Source organism: Mirounga angustirostris, unplaced genomic scaffold, assembly GCF_029215605.1.
Source record: "Mirounga angustirostris isolate CCGP_5_RB_7025 unplaced genomic scaffold, mMirAng1.0.hap1 SCAF_9, whole genome shotgun sequence".
Taxonomy (NCBI): domain Eukaryota; kingdom Metazoa; phylum Chordata; class Mammalia; order Carnivora; family Phocidae; genus Mirounga; species Mirounga angustirostris.
In genome coordinates, this window is record NW_026991717.1 from 15217798 (window position 1) to 15241282 (window position 23485).

Consider the following 23485-nt stretch of genomic DNA (forward strand, 5'->3'; position numbering starts at 1 on the left):
TACCAACACATGCTATTTTCAACCTTTTTATATTTTAGCTATACTAGTGGGTAAGAAGTGGTTTTGATTTGTATTTGCTAAAGACTAATGATATCGACTATCTTTCCATGGGCTTATTGGCTATTTGTTTATCTTCTTTAGAGAAATGCCCGTTTAAACCCTCTGCTCCTTTTTAATTAGATTCTTAGTCTTTCTATTGTTCAGTTGTAAGAATACTTTGTATATTCTGGATATAAGTCCCTTATATATGATTTGAAAATATTTTCTTCCATTCTGTGGGTTGCATTTTCACTTTCTTGATGGTGATTTTTGAAGCATAAAAGCTTTTTTTAAAAATTTTAATAAAGTCTGATTTACCTGTATTTTCCTTTTGTTTTGGTTTCTGGTTTTTGGTGTCATATCCAGGAAACCATTGTCTAATTCAGTTTTGCGATTTGATCTCTTACCTTTAGGTCCATGATCCATCTTGAGTTAATTTTTGGATATGTTGTGGGGGAGGGGTCCAACTTCATTCTTGCATAGGTATTTCCAGTTATCCTAGGACCATTTTTTGAGAAGATTCTTCTTTGCTGCATTGAACCATCTTGGTAATCTTGCCAAAAATCATTTGACTGTACATGTGAGTATTTATTTCTAGATTTTCAATTCTATTCCATTGATCTAATTGTCTATCCTTATACCAGAACCACAGTCTTGATCAATGTACTTTATACTAAGTTTCAAATTGGGAAATGTGAGTGCTCCAACTTTGTTCCTTTTTAATAGCATTTGGCTATTTTGAGTCCCTTGCATTTCTGCTTAAATTTTAGGATCAGCTTGTAAATTAATTAAAAAAAAAGGGGGGGGAAGCTGGGATTCTGAATGGGACTGGTTGAATCTGTAGGCCATCCGGGGAAGTGTTGCAGTTTGAACAATATTTATTGTCTTCCAATCCATGAACATGGCATGTCTTTCCAAATATTTAGCTCTTCCTTAATTTCTTTCAAAGTGAGGTTTGGTAGTTTTTTAGCATATAAGTCTTGTACTTCTTTTGTTAAATTTTATTCCTAAATATTTTATTCTTTTTTATGCTATTAAGAATGAAATTGTTGGAGTGCCTGGGTGGCTCAGTCGGTTAAGCGTCTGCCTTCAGCTCAGGTCATGATCCCAGGGTCCTGGGATCAAGCCCCGCATTGGGCTCCCTGCTCAGTGGGAAGCCTGCTTCTCCTTCTCCCACTCCCCCTGCTTGTGTTCCCTTTCTCACTGTCTCTCTCTCTGTCAAATAAATAAATAAAATCTTTTTAAAAAAAAGAGCGAAATTGTTTTCTTAATTTCATTTTCAAAATATTCATTACTAGTGCATAGAAACACAATTGATTTTTGTATATTGCCCTTATATTTTGCAAAATTCACCTATTAGCTCTAATAACTTTTTAGTGGATTCCTTGTTAATTTCTATAAACAAGATCAGTCATCTTCAAATAGAAATAGTTTTATTCCCGACTATGGCTGTTAAATTGTCTATTCCACTCTTCAATTCTGTCAGGTTTTTTGTTTAATATATTTTGGGACTCTGTGTTGGAGGGGTAATACGTTTATCATTGTTAAGTCTTCCTGATGGACTGATACCATTTTTTTTTTATATAAAATGTCATTCTTTACATCTGGTAACAGTTTTTATCTTAAAGTCTATTTCATCTGAATTAGTATAGCCACCCCAGCAATCTTTCGATTGCTTACCTGGTATACATTTCCCTATCCTTTTACTTTCAAGCTATTTGTGTCTTTGCTCCTAGTGTGTCTTCCGTAGACAGCATATAGTGGGATCATGTTTTTTTTTTTTACCTATTTTGCCAATTTCTGCTTTTGATTGAAGTGGTTAATCCATTTACATTAGGTAATCACTGATAAGGTAGGGTTTATAGCTACCATTTTGCTATGTATTCTCTACATATCTCATGCCCTTTTTGTTTCATTATTCATCCATAACTGTCTTTTTTGTGTGTTACTTTGATATTTTATAATACACTGTTTTAATGTCCTGGCTGTTTGTTTTACCATTTTGTTGTTGTTGTTGTGATTTTCTTAGTGGTTGCCCTGGGTATTAAAAGGAACATCCTAACTTACTCTAGAAAAGTCTTCATTTCAATTTTTGTAGTTTTCAACTCTGGAATTCCCATTGGGTTCTTTTTTATAGTTTCTATCTCTTTTTATTTTTTAAAGATTCATTTATTTGTTTGAGAGAGAGTACATGAATGGGGGAGGGGCAGAGGGAGAGGGAGAGAGAGAATCTCAAGCAGACTCCCCACTGAGCATGGAGCCCAATGTGGGGCTCGATCTCACAACCCTGAGATCATGACCTGAGCCAAAACCAAGAGCTGGATGATTAACCAACTGAGCCACCCAGAAGCCCCTATAGTTTCTATCTCTTTATTAATATTCTCTACTTGGTAAAACATCATTCTCACATTTTCTTTAATTATTTAGATATGCTTTCCTTTAGTTATTTTAAAGTCTTTGTCTACTAAGTCCAACATCTGGTCTACTTCAGGAATAGCTTCTTTCCCTGATTTTTTTTCCCCTGGGTGTAGGCCATACTCTCCTATTTCTTTAGAAAACTGGACAGTTTAGGGGGAAAAAATATGATGTGTTATTCTAGAAATAAGATTCCCTCCCCTCGCCCTGCCTAGAGTTTATTGCTGTTGAAGTTTCTATTGTTATTGCTGCTTGTTTTCTTAGTGACTTTCTTGAAATAATTTTGTAAAGTCTATATTCTGTATCATGTGCAGTCCCTGAAGTGTCTATAAGTGGTCAGGTCATGATTAGATGAGATTTCCTTAAATGATTTCAATCAGTAAGTCTCCCAGCCTTTGCCAAGGAACTCTGAAAGGGGGAGGGGGTACTTTCATTGCTCAGCCACATACCTGAGAACTCCACCTTAGCCTTCATTTCCTGCTCACAGAGACTCAAGGTCACCAGAGGTAAGAAATTGGAGCCTTCTTGGGTCTTTCCCGGGCACGCACTTAGGCCTGCACTTGCATGTGGGCTTCTAGATTTTCAAGAATATGTGGAGCTTTTCAAAACCCTCTATGGACATCTCATTCCCCAGTTTTTCCTTTTTAATGTTTTGCTTAGTCTCTTGGTAGCTCCAACTGCTATCAGCAACTCAGAGAGCTGCCATGTTAAACAATGCCATTGATTGTTTTTAACAAACACCCTAGAGAAAAGGCTGTTTGTACAGAGCAAGCCTTGAGTCAGGTCAAATAAAGACAAACTGCGAGACAAGTCAATTAGCAACAATTTTCTGGGAAAGGAGCCTTTGGGGAGCTTCAAAACCATTTTCCTCTTTCAGTGGCTACTAGGCTACTTGTTTTTATAGCTACCATACTTATGAGGCTGTTGGTTTTCCAGGCTACTACAGAACTGGGGTGAGTGGAATGGAGTGAGACAAAGTTAAAATGCCACAACACTCACCATTCTTACCATGATTTAGTCATCTTTTTGAATAAACACCCTTCAGATTACTGCAAATCTTTGGTTAATTTCCAGAATTCTGAAAAAGTTGCATTTAATGATTTTTGCCAGTATTCTTACTGCTTTTATGGAGGACTAAATTTTTTTATATCCTCAATCTTTCTTTTCAGAATTGATTTCTCACATACTTGTATTTTTAGTCTAAATAAATTTATATCTTCAGGGGCGCCTGGGTGGCTCAGTTGGTTAAGCGACTGCCTTTGGCTCAGGTCATGATCCTGGAGTCCCGGGATCGAGTCCCGCATCGGGCTCCCTGCTCAGCGGGGAGCCTGCTTCTCCCTCTGACCCTCCCCCTACTCATGTGCTCTCTCATTCTCTCTCTCTCAAATAAATAAATAAAATCTTTAAAATAAATAAATAAATAAATAAATAAATAAATAAATAAATAAATAAATAAATTTATATCTTCAAAGTGTGTAATCATGGCATGGTTTGAGTTAAAATGTAACTATGACAAAGGATGTTGTCCCTTTTGAAGTCCAAAACAGTTGTTAGCCAAACCCAGACGTGAGTCACCAGAAATCCTCTTGTAGAAAATTACTTAAAATTATAATCTGAAATTTATTAGGATTCAAATGCTAAGCCCCCAAATATTTAAATTTCAGCAAATACCTATGGATTCCATATTACCCGCAAGTATCCATGTCAGTTGCAATGGAAAATCCAAAGATATGATACACATAGTCTGCTCTGAAAAGACTTAAGGAATATACATATGCCAGAAACTAGATAATGACAAAGATATATGCCTCCCATTGGTCCATAGGCAACACAAGCCCAGATATAAATAGGATCATGGTAATGCTAACAAAAATTGTGTTCTTTGCCTCTCACTTTGTCTATGATTTGCAGAAACTCCAACTCTCCTCTTCTTACCCCTTCATATTGCCCTCCACATGCTGAGTTCTTTAAGAGGTATTCCACCCTTTAGACCTTGCTTAACTCCAAAGCTGTCAGGTCTAGAATAGATAAAGAAAAATGTCCAAGCTAATCCTGCTTAGCAGAAGTTTAATGGGCTGTACAGCAAAATCCTGGGCTCCATGAAATAAAAGATCTGTTTTCATCTCCTTTATAAGCAGGAAGTGAATCTTCCTCCCCAAAGTAGTTCAAACTCACTCCTCACTCTACTTGGTATGATCTTTTTGCACTCAGGCTAAAGCAAGATTTTATCCCCACTCTCTCCTTATTAACCTCAAGACCTCAGACAATAGTAATCACTTTATGCCCTACTTGTAAAATGGGAATACTGATGCCTACCACTTGGTTTGTAAATTAAATAAGATAAAATATTTACATTATCTGGCCCACAGAAAATGGTTCCCTCATGTTTACTCATGTTCTCCAAGCAACGAATCCCCTTTTGGATCATCTGGAAGGGATGAGTCTCATCCAGATGGTTCTCCAGATTTGTGAAGACAGATTTGCGTCATTCTTGTCTTACCTCACATGACACTGCCCTAGAGAGGCCTTCCCTGACCACCCATCCAAAGAAAACTCCCTCTTAGTCCCTCTCTGTCCCAAGTTGAGTGTGACCAGTAATCCCAGTTTGCCTGGAACGAGGGGGCTTCCCAGGACGTAGGATTGTCTATGCTAAGGACAGTGCTAAGCAAACCTAAAGACGTGGGTGGCCCCACCACCATCCTGCTTTTTTTTTTCTTTTTTCATAGTCTGCCACTCCCTGGTATTCACTTTGCTCATTTGTGTTCTCATTTCCTTCAAACTGAAATGGAAACCCCTTCAGGGGTGGGACAGGATTTTATCTGTGTGCTTCACAGCTATATTTGGATGCCCACGACACTCCTCGGCACACAGTAAGCACTAAATAGCTACTTGTTGAAAGACTGAATGAATTGTTAATTAATTGATTGACTCTTTTTTTAAATGCTCACCCTTCTGTATTCCCAGTCTGACCAACATAAACGCATAAGGAACACAAAGTTTTGTATGAAACCACAATTAATTTTGTTAAAAAAAAAAAAAAAAAGCATTTGGTTTGGCTGTAACGACTGAGTGAGTTGTAAGCCCTTGAACCTGTGTGGCAGTGAGAGCTTCAGACAGCTGTGTTCCTTTTCTTCTGATCCCCAACAATATAATTAAAAAGGATTCACTGAAATGTAGACGTTTCTACCACTTACCCTGGAATGTTGGCTCTAGCCAATATAACCTAGTCTGTAAATACAAGATTAGCGTCTGTGAAGGGAAAGCTCTCCTTCTGTAAAACTGCATTCAAAAGGAAATCTCCACCTCTTTTTCCGTGATAGATGTAGCAGCATTACTTGTGAGACCCATAATTACCTTAAATGTTCCACAAGGATAGAAAAGCTACAAATGTTAAAACACAATCCGAGACCACATCTTTGGACTCTAAAATGAACCAGATAAAGATAATGCCCTTTTCCCCACTATCAGTTTACTATATAAATGAGAAGACATAAAGTAGTTTTAGATTTAATTAAAGTAATTGACTGAATTGCATTTTGTAGTTGTGATTGTCATTAACATTCTTGACCTCTCTGTCACATAGATGTGCCAGAGAATTTTTCCAATGGATATTTATTATGAATATTATCATCAATAAGCACCATCAACATATTAAAATTAATTTTAACTTCTTTATGGAAGACTGAAAGCGCAACCAGCTGCTGAAAACCATCCGTTCTAAATCATTCTTTATCGATTCAACATGGCTAAACCTCAAGTACAACTAATAGGGAATTTTATGTGTGTGTAGGCAAGTTTCTCTCTATATATATAAAATATTTAATTTTATTTTATATCTAACTCTGGTTACATTAATCACATAACCATATTTTCCAGAGCCCTGGGATTCACTTGCTATTTTGAGCGCTTGCTGGGCAGTTCTCATGTTGCCTTGTTTTATGTCCACGTGCATATTCAGCGACACATGGACGTTGGGCTTATTTTGACTGCTTGCAAAGAGCTTAATAAAAGACAGGCTTTGGTGCATCAAAAGAACTTAGTCCACAGGTGTTCTGAGCTGGGCTAACTTGTATGTAGAACAAACAATTAAGCTCTGGAATTTGAGACTCTAAATTGTATCAGTTGAGCACCTGTCCCGAAGGGAGGAAAACACCTTTCATTACATTACCCGCGGGCAAGTCGACTCTGGGCTGTGTAGAGTTACTGCAGCTCCTGTTCAGGCACAGCGGCTGAGATGCTACTGCTCTTCCTGTGAACTCTGCCAAGGGCTTCAAGTTGAACTCCTTCAGAGAATATCTCCATCTTTATCTCCATCTATATGTGCCATCCGCAGCGATGTGCCTCTCCGTATCTCTTTCTACGTTGATCACTTACTGAGCATCTGCTATACGCCCAGCACTGTGCAAAAGGGTTTCAATACAGCATTGTATCTCCTTTCGCCCAGCAATACCACAAGGCTTAGAAAGGCTAAGTAATGTTCCCCAGGTCACGTAAGATTCTGTGGTAGGATCAGGATTCAAAGCCAGGTCTACTGGACTCCAGAACTCCTCTGTCTTGATCACCATGCCTGGATGGATGCTGCTGTCGGTCCCAAGTTGGAGGAGGAGTCTCACTGAGGATGATGTTCATTTAGGTCCCCTTCATCTCGGCTTTCTTCTCTTGCCTTTTCCTTGTCAGAGTCCTTCAGCCTGTGGGTTTCTCACATTTCCTTCCTACCTTTGCTTGAATTTCATCTTTTTTTTTTAAAGATTTTATTTATTTATTTACTTATTTGAGAGAGAGAGAGAGCACAAGTGGGGGGAGGGAGAAGCAGACTCCCCAGTAAGCGCAGAGCCTGATGTAGGGCTCAACCCCAGGACCCTGGGATCATGACCTGAGCCAAAACGAAGAGTCGGTCACTCAACTAACTGAGCTACCCAGGCACCCCTTAAATTTCATCTTGACATAGAGGGCTTCCCTGACCTCCCCAATTCTCTGTCCCCTCACCCTACTGCGATTTTCTTATAGCACATAGCACCACTCAGGGTATTATAGATTCATTTGTTGACTTGTTTTCTGCCTTCCTGGCAAGCTTTGAGCTCCATTATGATAGAGATGTCTGGCGCTTTTTTACTATTGTATCACAACGGCCTGTAACTGTGCCCAGCACCTAGTAGGTGCTCAGTAAACATTTCGTGAATGACAAGTATATACGCACATATATATTGCTCCTTGTTCTTAATTCACGTGTGTTTACTACGGAAAACATAAAAGGTCCCTTGACATTTTATTTTGCTGAACTATCACATCATAGACAATCACATGTCAAGATTCAAGAGAAACCTCACCTAAAGCAAATGAGTGCTGGTTCTACCCAGCCACTGACTGGCAGCTGTAGGTGCCCGATGTTGGGGCTGCATAGACCAGGCAGGTGAGTCAGTCCCAGGCAAGGGCCAAACACCTCTTCACACATGCACAACATTTGCATCGAAGCAGAAATCGCATACATTGGACTAATTCCTTGTTTGCTGATGGGATTTACTATTAAGATCTGGGTGGACCAGAAAATCCAGGGAACCTGGCTGTTAGAGCCACAGGGCTTCCATCTCCTGGGGGAAGGCCATTCTTGCTAGGCAATGGGTACACATAATATACCTCTCTCTGCCTTCACAAAGAGAGAGGCAGCCTGTTTGGATGCCAAATATCAGAAAATTCAGGAATGTTGACGGCCTGGAACTCTGGACAGGTATCATCACTGTAACAAACAAAGGGAGAACTGTGTTTGCAGTAGTAAATGATGATAGTGATGGTGATTATAGCAATAGTAGCTGAAATGTATTGACTGTTTACAGTATGTCAGATATTCTGCCTGATCTCATTCAATCTTCACAACATCTCCGACAGGAACAGAGTCTATTATCCCTAATTTACAGATGAGAAAACTGAGACTTACAGAGTCTGGGTAACTGGCCCACCGTCATGCAGCTGGCTAACTGAAATGTGACTGGCATGACCGTTTTATTCCAATGCCCATGTTCTTTATAATTTTGCCTTTCGATGTAAAAAGTAGACCATGCGTCCTTTAAAGAGACTTCTATGCTAATTTTGTGGCTGTCAAGAGTAACACCGTAAGCATAAAAGGGAACAATATGAGGCAGTAAATAAATACCACATGGTATTAAAGCTTAAAAGTGCTTTGAAAGTGAGGAAAAGAGCAACATCGATCTGGGTTGGGATTATCATGGTGAGCTTCACGAAGGAGGTGACATTGGAGTTGGATATGCTTAGAAGGAGAAGAAAATGAAGAGTTTTGCAAAAGGAGAAACTGCATAAGGAAAGCCATGCTAGAAATTCAAAAGACATATTTGGGGTTAAATAGACCAACTGGGCAAAAGTGAGAAGTTTAGCCAGAGGTGTGTTGCCCAAACTTTTCAACATGGTGACCATGGTTGTTATGCACAGAAAAGGGTTTGATGTTAATTGTGCTTGAGAAATGCTAAGTTAAATGAAATTTTGCAGGACTTATCAGAGCCTTGAGTAAGGTTAATTGCATTATGAATCTCAAGGACAAGATGGTGTTATAATGCTGGATTTGTTTTACCAATTTATTTGACTAGTGGAACCCTCTCCTCATTTTTCTACAGAGCACTGATTAACATCTCACTGAACTGGGCATTCTGTGGAAACTGTTTGGGAAGTTTCACTGTGCAAACATCATGGGTAACAGCACTGGGAAGACTGACAGGCACCATTCCACGGAGGGCCTCGTTGCTGTGTTAAGCAGGTCTGTAGTTGTAGCATAGGGAGCTGGTGAAGGCTTCCAGGCAGGGACATGATATGAGCAATTGTTAGAGAAGACTGGTGTGGAAGGAGAGGAAAGCATCAGACCCAGGACAAAGAGAATGACTGTGTGGTCCAGTGGTGAGGTCATGAGGGTCCAAACTCAAGAAAAGACTCTTCGTCCATTCCCATCACTCCAGTTTCTTGTCACCACTGTTCTTGTGCACTCATCAATTTCCGGAGGTTGTTCGAAAACCCAAGGCCATGGGCAGTAGGGAGAAATGGGGCATCTGGAGAACGCTGTTGGAGGTTGAGAGAGAACCACTGGAAGCTAATCTGATCATATTATTCCTTTAAAACCCTACCATGGCTCCTCGTTTCTCTTAATATTCAAAATAAAATACTGCCCTCGTCTACAAGGGCGTGTCCACCTCTCCGCCACACCTCATATTGGTCTCCCCTTTGCCCACATTCCCAATGGGACAGCAAGGGCCATCCCTCCTCGGACACATCATTTGACTGTCAGCCCTGTGAGGTCAGGAACGTGGCTGCTTTTCCTTATCCCAGTGACCAGCACATAGTAGGACCTCCATAAATATTGTTGAGTGAGTGGATGGAGGAACAGCTTATCCACTGGAACAGATGTGATGCATTTTGGAACACTTTCTGGCAGATTCAACCAACTTCCAGACCAATCCCCCAATAGCAAGCTTAACGCATTATAAAATAAAACCTTTTGAGTGTCCATATAACTCTTTCTGTTTGACTTTATATCTCACATGACCTCTCATATTTCTGTGAGTCAGTCTCCAGCTGGCAAGGATTCGATTTGTCATTTTTCTGCAGGCAGAAACCCAAACACTGCAATCCCTGGTTGCTTTATCCTTTTGCCTATTCACAGATCACCCCACAGGAGTCATCATCTACCATCTTCCGCGCATACACCTCTAACGTCTTGGTTTACCTTCCTGACTGCTAACACCTGTTGAATTTTGAAGCAGAGCACGTTTCTACTCTGCATTCTTGCCTCTCCTTGGCCAAAATTTCAGGGGGAATTTCCCATCAGGGAAGTCACCACATATACCTGCCCCCCACTTCAGATTCCGGGGTGGGGGATAGAGACGCTCCTTATCAAGTCACTGTATGGAGGTTAAACCACACCATTTGTTTTCCACATTCCAAAAGAATATTCGAGATACTCAAAGACTTCCAGATTTAGCCCAAACTAGATTTTTCTTCTCATCATCCACATTGTCTCTCAATGTGAGTTTCAATGTCTAAAATCAAATATTATTTTCTTTTTACTACCGTTTCCCGTTGCCCAAGCTCTTTTACCACTTTGTGCGGTTGGTCATGCTGTTCACCTCCTCCTCAGCCCAGCCAATTTGATGTTTCGATTTGTGTAGGGCTCCTAGACGCCGATTCGAATTTTAAAGCACAGGGGTGGGGTGACATTTGGACACTTCATGCCATGAAGTCAGTTTTGTTACTACTACTCTTTCTGAGACATATTTGTGGATACCAATGAAAGCTTTGAGTCCCCTTCTGGAAGAAACTTTTTCCTTATTAAAAAATGCCAGATAAGGGCACCTGGGTGGCTCAGTCGATTAAGCACCTGCTTTCGGCTCAGGTCATGATTCCAGGGTCCTGGGATCAAGTCCAGCATCCGGCTCCCTGCTCGATGGGGAGTCTGCTTCTCCCTCTCCCTCTACCCTTCCCCCCTGCTCATGCTCTCTCTCTCTCTCTCTCTCAAATAAATAAATAAAATCTTTTTTAAAAATGCCAGGTAAGAGGTGCCTGGGTGGCTCAGTTGGTTAAGCGACTGCCTTCGGCTCAGGTCATGATCCTGAAGTCCCAGGATCGAGTCCCATGTCAGGCTCCCTGCTCGGTGGGGAGTCTGCTTCTCCCTCTGACCCTTTCCCCTCTCATGCTCTCTCTCACTCTCTCTCTCTCCAATAAATAAATAAAATCTTTAAAAAAAAAAATGCCAGGTAAGCCCAAGGATATAGGGTTTTACACACAGATCTGACCACCCTGCTGGGCCTAGAAACATCTCTCTGCGATGCTTCCAGAAGGCATTCTGCCCTGATGATTCAGCCCCAGGCACCAAAGAGCACTCACACCCCACCTCTCACAGCTAGAAAATATTTCTCTGCATCTCTAGGCTAGCACTTAGGCCAGAAGTAGGGAGAGATTGTCACAGAATGCCAGTCAGCCTGCTGAGCCGTTCTCGGGTGGCTTTATGGAGTTTTGTCCTGAGAACTGTCTAAAATGACCTATTTGGCCACCCTCTTGCTTTCCCTTTGTCTCCAGAAACCCCCGGAATGTTCTCCGAGATGCCTGGAAGTAAAATCAAACTTCCACTCACGCATGCTGCTCAGCAGTGGTCAGTCAACATCATCACCTGCCTTTGGACATTGCCCAGATAGGTTACATTTGATCCGGTGACCTATAGGCGAATTGTAGGTTCTACTTAATTACACTCGTGAGCCAGTGTGAGTCACAAACCTCCCTATTTCACTCCCAAATACCGTGAAACCCCTTAAGGGAGTCCACTGATTATACTGTAGAGGTTTGTAGGAACCAACGAGGGTAAATAATTAGACTATATTTTTAATTAATATTGCAGTGCCTTCTAGCCCAAAGATATTTAAGATTGTGATCGTATTGGAATAACAGTAAGTGGAGAAACAGTCTTGTTCTTGATGAAGCGAGGAAGAACAAAGAAAGTTTTGTCAGACTGACAAAAATACCCTGCAATTTTGGCAATCTTAGGTCAAAAGTTTCTAGTGTGTTTAAAGGAAGTTTTCAATTTAGCAAATGCTGTTTGCCAAAATGAATATTTGTCCTTATTACCAAAAATAAATCCAGAGAAAATGAAAGGCAGGTACTGTGCATTTCTAGCTGGCATCACTGCAAAACTTTTTGTAATCATGTGAACTTTATGGAAATAAAAACAATTAACACAGATTTCATAATGGGCACATTTCAATTTTTGTTTCATTAAGCTTCATAAAAATATAGGCTCATGAAAAAGCCGGTTCAATTAAAGTGAGGACTTTTCATTATTTTTAACACATTTTACCTACTTTTAGTTGATGAAAGTGTTACGTATTTTGCCAACCCAAGAATTTTTCACACTTCTTTAATTCAAACCAGCTTGATTTTTGCAACTCAAATAGATAGGTTATTATTTGGCATTAACTGGAAATCAAATAAAGCAATAGTGAAATTTATTAAATAGATCACAATGCATACATTATTTCCTAAAAAAAGATTATTTTATACATTCAAAATACAGGAAATCAATTTTTGTTTGGCTAATACTTATAACTCCTTAATGAGGAAGATGCTAATATTCTACAAATACGATTTTACAAATGAGAGAATCCAAGCTCTACAAAGTCACCTAACTTGCCCAAGGTCATATAGCAAATGCAAGGTCCAGAATCCTAGCACAGGTAATCTGACCACTTGTCATATCTTCTGTAGGCTTAAGATAATAAGCTCCTTGAGCAAGGGTCGTGTCTTTCTTTTTCTTTCTTTACTTATTTATTTTATATATATATATATATTTTTTGTTTGTTTGTTTGCTTGCTTTTCCCTGTGCACTGTTTCTGGGCAAGGTACATGTTAGTATATATAGTTAATGGTTTGTATTCAGCTTTCTATTCAACATAGCTCTCTACAACCTGCATTTCTATACATTTATGGTCAAGCAACACAATGTGAAGTATACTGACCCCTAAGACACTGCTAGATAATCAAGAGTCATCTGAAGCCTCATAGAAAGATAAAATTATACCCATATATACCTTGAGCTACAGATTAGTATCTCCAACTGTTGGATGAGTTGACCAACTCGATTCGTAGGTCTTAAAGACACCACAATTCTATCACATCCCAAATTAACTTTTTCATCTTTACTCAAAATTTCTCTTCTTTGCTGAGCTTCCCAACTAGACCCCAGGGAGTTACCCACAAATACTTTCTGCATTCACCCCCTTATGGTCACAGAGTATTCATTCTCCCTGCCAGTTATTTTTCCATTCCATTTCCTCCTTTACATCTTCAGTGCCTTAATTCTGACCCTTATTTTCTTTTGCCCAGAAGATTTTCACAGCTCGGTTACAGGTCACCTTGTGTCCAGTCTGTCACAACGGGCTTTCTTCCTCCCAGGTGCCCGAAGTTTCTTTCTGAAATAGAAGCCATTCACTTCTTAAAGACTGCAGACAGCTGCCCCTACCTTAAAGAAGTATTTTCCACTGCGAGGCTCAGGGAACCCTGAAAGCACTGTGAATAGGAAAAGACAAATAGCTTTAAGGCAGGCCCTTGGAAATTTATAATGCAGAGTAACCTAGTAAAGACCCTGAGAAGTCCTACACGAAAGAACCCCATCCAACAGCTTAACCCAGTGTTCCCTACATCTTATGAAAATGCATTTATTTATTTTAATTGGTATTGTTTTCCCAGACAATACCAATTAACATCTCAAGGAACCAGCATTCCTCTCAGCATAGCTTGAGAAAAGACCATCCCACCAGATAAATTAACCATAGTGCCAGTTCACCTCCATTATCCACCACCTACCTCAACTAGTCACCCCATGTTCATGGCTCTTTCCAAGGCGATAACATATTCACTTTGTCAAGGTAAACATGAAGCTCCTTCAAAACAGAATGTATTTTCCTCAATTTTTCAATCTGAAGAACTCTTCCTAATAACTTCAAGGCCGAGCTCAAATAAACGTTACCACCTCTCCAAAGCATTCCTCAAGTCACTCCTTTGTGTTGCTCTGCTGCGGATCATCCTTCTAAAACTGCATGCGTTCATTCACAGTTCCACCTTCCCCTACAAGGTTATTAGGCCCTTTTATATTTGTATCTGACGTACCTAGCACAGTTTCTAGCATATCGTGGAAACTCAACAAATGTTGATTGAAGGTATATTTCATTGTCTTCCAATTCAATACCTTACAGAGAGTAGGTGTCAATGCATATTTGTTATCAAATTTCTCAAGAGAGGTCCAATCGACTTTAAAGAACCTGCAACCAGGAGGGGTTACAGCTGAGATAAAGGGATTTTCCCATGGGAGGTGTACCCTAAAGCCCAGCTCTAACTCAAGCGTCTAGCTTCGGTCAGCTAATCCAGCTAGCGTATGTGTATTCCTCCCCGCCCCCCACTGCCTGAGCACCTACTGCATCTGTACCTCACTAGAAGGGGACACTTTTCCCCAAAGAGGAAGAGAGAGACTTTTTCAGCCCCAGATACAACTAACCAGTGCAAGGCACTGGTGGGCACAAGGCAAAATGCTGGACACCCACTGAGGGCATGTCCTCAGCCAGAAGTATCTGGTACCCACAGCTCCAAGAATTACAGCAACTTTCTTACTACTCACTTTTGGGACAGGATGCGCTGAGGAAGCAGTTTAGCTCTACATGGCTCTGAAGAAGTTCATTTCCAAAGAGTTGCGTCAAAGCCTTTTCAAGAATGAGGCAGATCAGCAAATGACTCTGCCACTTTCCAGCTGGGCGAGCTATTGCACCCCTTGCCACAGCCTTATTCTCATCTGTCAGGTGAGGATAAATGAGGCAGCATTTGAAACGATGTGACACCTTGCTTGGCACATAGCAGGGCCATCCGTAAAAGTGTATTACATTTGATTCTGTTTCTCCCGAACTTTACAGTTTCTAAAAATAAAAAGAGGAACCGCTTACATGAAATTAATAATTCAACTCAAAAATCTGTTACTAAGTATATTTTGGACAGATCTATTTGTCTCTGCCACTCTCCCTGTTAAATTAAAATCAAAGCACACTCTTTAAAAAAGCCCTCCTCATTCGGCAGAACAACATGCAGAATTATGCCTCTGAGCCACACATTTTAGTGCTGACTCAATTTATAGCACAAAGTTTAGCAATTCGAGACCCCAGTGTCTTTAAGGTGAGGCCTGGATAGAGCACGTGCATCGTGCATCAATGGTCTGGTTCTGTCATTGGAGAGTTAGAAATTCTGGTTGGAATCTCGCAGGACACAAATGTTTCTTTCATAAGGTTGAGACCTTTCAAGTGATTTCCCATTGTTTTGTGAAGGAGTCAGATGCATGAGGCCATTTAAACAAGCTAGAACAAGCCACAGCTTGCTGGACCAAGTCACACACAAAGAAGACCTGAGCCGCTGTGTGTAAGGACACCAGCCCTCACGAGCATGAGCCCTTCCAGCCTTGGAGTTAATGAGACCATTGGTTCACTCCGTTTGCTTTCCAGAGACTATCATGATCAATTTGCATGATGATTACGGAAAAAAATTAAAACACTATTCCCAAAGACCAAGTTAATAAAGGCCTCTGAGACTTGGAGCTTCCTGGAGGAGAAGGGTGTATTTTTCACTGAAAGGGGACCAAGCCCTTGAGATGAGCTGCCGTTTAGTGCAATGATGCAACGGTGAATTCCTACCCCCTCCCCATTTTTTTTTTTTTTATTCATAGCATCTTACACCTCGATTTGACCTCTCTCCCTCAAGAGCACGTAATGAATTTAATACAGAGTCAGAAGGAAATAAAAAGAGCAGAGGGAAGGGGTATCCGAATAAAGGCAAGGAAAGTATGAGTTGGTGGAATACTCTTGCAGTTGAAAAGACATTTGCTCCTCCTTTCCATGACAGATGCTGCGTTTTCTAGATTCAAACTGAAAACACTCATTTCTCCTTTGATACTTCAAGCCCACCTCAGAGATAGACATCAACAGCGACTCCCCTCTCTCCTGAGGAGCCGCAGATCTGCCCTTACCTCCCTAAAGGTAAGCGCCTCACATACAGATCAATTCCTGGTTCAGTTCAGTTTTTAACCATGTTCCTGTCTTTTACATGAACTAGATCCTGCTTTTTCCTTCTAGGGGGGTCTCGCATTTTCTGCTCCATAGAGAAAGCATGGAACCACCTTGGCAGCTGGTTTGGAGGATGACACCCATGAAAACGGTCCCCGTCCCACTTCCCCTCTGAGAGCATCTCCTCTTCGTAGGCGGTCTTAGTCAAAAGCCCAGGGGACTAAGGGGAAAACGTGGGAAATGAACAAGATCTACTTTCTTAAGATTGCTCTTCTCGGTATCTCTAGAAAATGGGACAAAATAAAAATGCGGAACAGAAGGGACACTGGGTGGCTCAGTCAGTGAAGTGTCTGCCTTCGGCTCAGGTCATGATCCTAGGGTCCTGGGATCAAGTCCCGCATCGGGCTCCCTGCTCAGCAGGGACTGTGCAGTTCCTCCATCTATTATGGATTTTACTTTTAGCATCCAAACTATCTTTACAGAATTAGCAACTAGAAAAGTAGTTAAACCAACAAATACTCTATATCACAACTAACTTTCCCCGCAAATCACTCTCAATGTCTCTATTTCATCCACCTTACCCAATGGTGGGGAGTCCCATGTGTGTAAATACATACATCTCCTTCCTTAATAATCTGTGTTACTATTTCTCCATGCTTTTCCCTAATCCATGCTACTGTTAATACCCCATAGTTCATGGTCACCACAAAAACACCTATAACAGTTTATGTCCAGTAAAACCAGAAGGAATGAAATACTGTATTCTTTCTCAACAACAGACTCTGAAGAAGAAATGTTTTAAAAGGACAGGAGGAGGGGCTCTGGGTGCAGTGGGTTAGGCATTGGACTCTTGGTTTCAGCTCAGGTCATGATCTCAGGGTCAGGAGATGGAGCCTGGTGGCAAGTCCCACACTGGGCTCTGTGCTCAGTGCAGAGTCTGCTTGAGATGCTCTTTCCCTCTTCGTCTGACCCTGTTACTCATGCTCTCTCATTCTCTCTCTAAAATAAATAAATAAATCTAAAAAAAAAAAAAAAGGAGGAGGAGAGAATACTGTTGTGGTGACTTTTTACATTTTATCTACAACGTATCCATGGTGTCTTGCCAATGACTCAAGTGGCCTCTTTGAAAAATAGAAGGCTGTCATTCTCTGCACAGCAATGGCTGTAATAAATTGAGTTGAAAACCCTTACCCAGCTCGCACATTGTGCCCAGGACTGTGCAAAGTGAGATCCAGCTTCCACCAACTGAGCCCAGGCCCTGGCGCTTGATACACCCACGTGGAGGAGAGGTGTCCTTTTTTGTCATTCATCTGTCCCGAAGGGCACAGTTTTCTGATTACCATTTTTGATTAAGGGAGCTCTGGGCTTAGGCATATGGGAAGGTTGTGATCTAAGAGCAGTTAATTTAGTGGCAGGTGATATAAATTACCCCAAAAGCAGTCTTTATGGATCAGAGGTAAACAGTGGATTGGCCATCACCTCCCCTTTATAGTTTCTATATCTAGTCCTGGAGGCAAACATACAGACGCTGTTACGTTCAATTCTCTTAACTCTATGAAGCTCGTTTTCCAGATGAGGAAAACAAGGCTCAGAGAAGTGAGTCAACTTCCCTCCTCCCCAACCACCCAGCAGCTAATAAGTGACCTCGCCCAGGCAGAAGGACCCAGAAGAACGAAGGTGGGGAGGTCTGATTGGAACGTGTGTTTTTCAGCACTAATGTCCAATGCCCGGCGCAACGCTTGGTACATAGTACGCTCTCCAGAAATCTTGGTTGAACTAAACTCCAGAGGGAAGGCTGGAGAACCAAGATTTTTTGAGCAGGTCTGGGAGGCACCTTGGGTGTTGCATGTAAGGAGGTGCTCGCTCTCAGGGGGGCCTCCCTCATATTGCTGTAGTGCCCACCCTCGTCCCCCACCTGCTCCTCACTGTCCCGACGTCACTCCAGGAGGCAGGGACTCTTGTTTCCAAGTCTCACGGGCAGGTGCAAGTTCAGAGTCTCACTGACGTCTCTCCTCGTGCCTGCCAGTCGGCCCCTCTTCAGGTTCACTGCCATACCTGCGCAAAGAGACAGGAAACCCCTTGAGGAAGGCTTCCCATCCGTCTTCCTGGTGGTCTTTCATTTCTTTGCCAATAAGGTGATCTGCCTCACAACACACTTCAATATATTTGACATCTGTCATAAAACCCAGGTCAGGCATATCTGTCTTCTGTTAAAATAAGCCATGCTACCCAGGCGATTTCTCTGCTACGAAGGCCCCACCAGAAATAATGATTGACATGTTGTCCACGTGTCCAGCCAACCCTCTTCATAGGGGCCATAAGTGATGGGTCCCGGTTTCCCCCGCTTCTTGAGAGAAACCAGGTAACACTTACAGGACCAAAAGGAGACATCATGATATTGAAACATGAAAGGGGACGCTGTAGCTGAAGTGACTGGCTTGAAATGAATACTTTCCTTTAACATCTTCCAAAAGTTAGTGACCGTGGCAATACACAGCTGTTTCTCTGAGGCATACATTTTCTCATAACACTTTACCCCCAGATGATGCTCACAGGCAGGCAGTGCAGAAGAAAGCGGGGAGCAGTTTCCTAAGTGGCAGTGATTTCTCTTTAGACTTCATATGGCTCAGCCTTGAGGAAAGTTCCTTATCAGGGAGAATTCTGGACACGCGGACTCTCAGCACATTCTGCGAACGTAAGAGGGAAGCCCCACTGGCTTCTGATTCTCATTGCTCCCTTGAGAGGCACCGGTGGAAGGAGCAGGTCTCAGGTCCCCCAGAGACCTGCCGGTTGGAAAACTTGTCACAAAATTATGAAAATCACTACTATGCCCAAATGTATGCTAGTCCCTTTGAGCCTCTGTGGGCCAAGTACACACAGCAAAATATATACCACTTCACCCTTGGGAAGAGAATATGGGCGTAGATACCTCTCCCTGCTGATCAGGAAGGAAGAAGAAAAATGACTTTTATGAAGGAAAAGGGATCCTAGAAACACATATGCAAACTTCGCTATATTTTTGTTGGAGTAAGGAAGGAGGACTCCTTTTTGAAGATGCTTTTGCAAATGTTTCCTCGTGGAAAGAATTGTCACGGAAGTGACATTTTAGCAGTTCTGATGTAGTACACAGAACAAAAAATTAGTCGAGACCAATGTTTTACTAAGGGCACAAAAGGTGGGGGTGTCCAGGAGGGGAGGGGTTGATGCAAAAGAAAGCAAAGATTAAGAACTAGAAGTGTCCTTTATTGGGCCTACCGGGGTAGGGAGACTAAGAAAACATTCAAAGATCCATGGTAAGAAGTTTGTTCTCTCCGCAGACCCAGACAGGACTTTTAAGAACAGAGGAAATGTGTGCAGACAGGAGGGAACCCCCAGATATGGAATAGTGGACACAAGAAAGTAGTATTTCTGGCTGGCAACGTTCTTTCTGGGTCCTTATTTTCACCCAACTCTTGAATGGATGCCAGACATTTTTGTTTGCATACACATACCCTGCTTGCCCCATACTAACATGAGAAATCAACTGTCTTGTTCAAACTGGAAGAAGTGGTTGAAAAAAATACAAGTGCTTAAGTGTCTTCTTCAGGATCAGGAAACCATCTATCATTTGGACTTTGAGTCGGAGCATTGTAAAGAACAAATTTGTTCTCTATGGTGATGCTGCTAAACTAGGAATAAAGAGTGCTGTTGAGAGAGATGTTTTAGCAGTATCTGGATGAGAGATTAACTCTACTAGAGGCAGAGGAAATCGCCAATTTCCCCTTGTCCACCCCACTCAACTCAAACCACCCAAAACTGTCAGTGGATGTGAAATGAGAGGAAGCAGCTAATTTGATGACCAGGAACAACACAGACACTTAAGGATGCTAAGATAAGGGTAAGGTAACCGATGTTTCTAACTGTGGGCAGATCAGTTGCAGAAGTCAAAAAGCGCCAACCATGCCAAGTGACTCAAAAGGATGGGTCTTTAACGTTCCACACCGCAGGTTTCCAAAACAAAGAGCAGTCTGTCTTATCTGGAGGAGGCATCCATGTCCGCACAAAAGTGGGAATTCGGCTTCCTTACCAGGGTTTGTGCCAGACAAACATGTCACATGCTGGCCAAGACTTCCCAGCTTTTCTTTTCTTTTCTTTTTTCTTTTTTTTCTGAGATTTTATTTATTTGACAGAGAGAGACATGGCAAGAGAGGGAACACGAGCAAGGGAGTGGGAGAGGGAGAAGCAGGCTTCCCGCGGAACAGGGAGCCCGATGCGGGGCTCGATCCCAGGACCCTGGGATCATGACCCGAGCCGAAGGCAGACGCTTAACGACTGATCCACCCTGGCGCCCCGCAGCTTTTCAGTAGGTGAAGGGGCATCCACTTCTGAACTCAGTGAAGGGACCATCACCTGTTCGCTGGTGGCATGTCCAGGGCTGCAGTGTGAATGGCTGCGAACAGCAGGCATTCTGGGACAGGCCGGGAGTAGGAGCCTCTTACACGTGCTCACTTTCCCTTTCATGTGTAAAGGACCTCAACGGGATGACTGCACTGGGTTCGGTGCCAGTGATAACAGAAGTCATGCCGGGAAGGTTGTTCATTTTGCACCTCAGCCACTGGGCGACTGACATACTATAGAACATTAAGTACTTTTCACATCAAGGTCTTGGCATGTCACTTATTTTGGAGGTTGGGGAGGGGACCGGTCCCACTGAACGTCAGCTACACACAGCAGATGTGCTAGGGAAGAATGATCCCACCTCCTCGCCAGATTTTGACACGTCGCCGGATGCCCGTGTTTGGAAGGAATGGGTGGCTCTTCTCGTAGGACTGCACATAAGACTGCATATTGTTTGCCCTCAGGAAATGGCTCGCCTCCACTATGTAGATAAAGAGTTGGGTTCTGATCCCAAGGACTGCTCTGGTGCTCGCTGCCCATGTGCAAAAGAATGAAACGATCTCCTGTCCATAAAGGATGACTTCTCTTGTTTCAGTGATCTGCAGAAAGTCCCCAGCACGCTTCCTTCCATGGCTGCAATTGTGATTTTCCTTTCATCCCATGCAGCACAGAAAGCAAATGACATGTGTTCAGGTTTTATGCTAACAAGGTCCTTCGCCTCGTCTTGCTGATATTTAAATGCACTGAGACCACTCACTTCTGTGCTGTCCTCATCTGCCTAAGCCCAAATCCGTGCCTGTAGGTGAAGAACGACTGGATACTATTACCCCGATAGCTGATGATAATATTTCTACATCCATTGTTAAGCTTCTTAAGTTTCTTCTTCACTTTGGGAGTACTTAGCATATCTTTTGCTAAAAACCATACTCAGTGTGCCTTAGGTAAAGTAAGATTTGATACGACGTTCATGGGAGATTATCTCAGACTAAGCTGCTGAGCGAACATCTCAGCCTCGCTCAGCCGGGCTCTCCATAAATGCACCTTTATAAACCTCTCAGGGGTAAACTGGGTCACTTGATGTTGTTTCAGAACATCTGGAAAATAGTCATTGCGGTGGGGAGGGCTGTAAAATCTCTTTGTGCTCAGGCTCAGGGGAGAGAATGAAAACATGGATGTGACACATACCAAATGATTCTAAAACATCCACTTGTTTGTAAGTACCCCAACTGCTCATTATCTGCTTTCATTTCAAATGGGAGGGGTTTGGCAAGGACGCAGAGTTCAGATACGTGTGATTCTTCCCGCACGAGCTTAAACATCCCTTCTCTGGCATTTTCAGGCCATCGCCAAGCTAACTGCGCCTGAACAGAATATCCATTTTCCACATCTCCCCAGCGGGAGCTCTGGAGGACCAAAGGCAAACAGAGGACTGAGCCCCTGGAAACAAGAGCCCACAAGTGACCAGCAGATATCCACGTGCCGAGACACGGCACTGTTTCTATTCGAATCTATTTCCAGATGAACTGCACAGACGACCGTGTATTACAAACAGCCAGCAAATGGCCATTCCTTCTTTGGCCGCTGTACTTTTGTAGAAGTAGAGATTCAGACATTTCAGGGAAGAAGAGTCCTTCCTTCAAGCGTCTTGAGTTCCAAGCGGGGGAATTTCTCAAGTGACTGAGGAATGTGTCTTACGGTTCTCACTTGCCTTAAAATGTTAATTAAGAAACCAATGAGAGCTTTTCCTTAAGGGGTGCACTGGGAGTTGAGTTAGCTGGCCCTCGATGCTGGCCATATTGCACTCTCCTCCTGGACTTGCATGGGTGCTAGGCTGTTCCTTCAAATTAAGACAATATGCTTGTAGTGATGAACCAGATTTGCCATCTATCTTCCTTTTGTGATCTGGCTCTCATCGAGCTGAAATGAAGCCATTTCTTCTGCCTGTGGCTGATTAAACACAGAGTCAATCCGCATCTCGGAGGAGGCTCTAATGATTCTCCACAGAGCCCGTATCAGCCCAGCCCGCACCTGCAGGCTCCTCTGTTTCCATCATAAACTGAAGCATCTGTTTCAGAGAGGTGCTATGTTTCTTTCATCCAGGGTATCACCCTGGTCAGACCCAAGGCAGTTTATTTGGTCCGCGAGGTTGCCTCCCGTGCCACAGGAAACAGATGGTCCCCAGGGAAGTCTTGTTCCTATCAAGAGTGAAAAGGATGCCACTTTGGGCACAAACCTGTGCTTTTGCTAGAAGTCTCCATGGCTCACATCCTATGGTCTTCTTTTAATAAAAACAGGTCAGGAAACACGAAGGGGAATCTTTGAAATAAGGCAATCCTTTATTCGGTAATTCATTTATTCTTTTTTTCATTCATTCAATGAATCCTTATCGAGTACTCACTTAAGTACTTAATTACCACTGTGAGGAGTACCCCAAATAAGAAGGAGCTCAGGGATTATGTAAGAGGGGGCCTGATGTTTTCTAGGGTTCAGGGAAGATTTCCCTGGGGAAGTGATATTTGAGCCAAGACCTAAAAGATAAGAAAGAGTAGTGAGTTAATAAAAAGATGAAAGACAATTTGCAACCAAGGACAGAGCATATACAAAGGTCCTAGAGTGGAAGCGTAATGGGCTTGGCCCATCTGAGCCCAGTGAGAAGGAGAATGTCCAGAGATAAGGCTGGTTACAGGCAGGGATTAAATCAGGCAGGGCCTTTAGGCTGAGTTAAGGAGTTAGAGTTTTATCCCAAAAGCTTGATTGGAACTGGTGGTGGGTAAGCAGGAAACTAAAATGATATCACTTCTTACCTTGCCAGGCACTGTACAGATTTGTCATTTATGATCTCCAAAGTTTCCAGCAGTCCTTTAAGGTGGCTATTTTTAGCCTCACCTTATAGCTAAAGAAACTGAGGCTCAGAGAGGGTAAGTGACTTGCCACGATCACACAGCTGGCCATGTGGGGCCAGGTCCTGGCCAAGCCAACGTCACACCCAGGTTCTTTCCCCTGCATCGTGCTGCCTTCCCACACACAGACTGAACACTCACCTGCTAAACGTTTGTGACATTTACATAACA

General features: G+C 42.4%; 1 long non-coding RNA gene across 1 annotated transcript in view; it reads right to left on the minus strand.

Annotated features, from left to right (window-relative positions):
- Window positions 1-11105: 11105 nt before the first annotated feature.
- The window catches only part of LOC123860919 (uncharacterized), a 111007-nt gene continuing 98627 nt past the window's right edge, over window positions 11106-23485 (minus strand). Inside the window, exons 10-13 of the long non-coding RNA XR_010404854.1 lie at window positions 17953-18092; window positions 14612-14903; window positions 13804-14258; window positions 11106-13506 (exon numbers count right to left, since the gene is read on the minus strand). This is a non-coding gene — a long non-coding RNA (uncharacterized LOC123860919). The remainder of the gene's footprint in view (window positions 13507-13803; window positions 14259-14611; window positions 14904-17952; window positions 18093-23485) is intronic.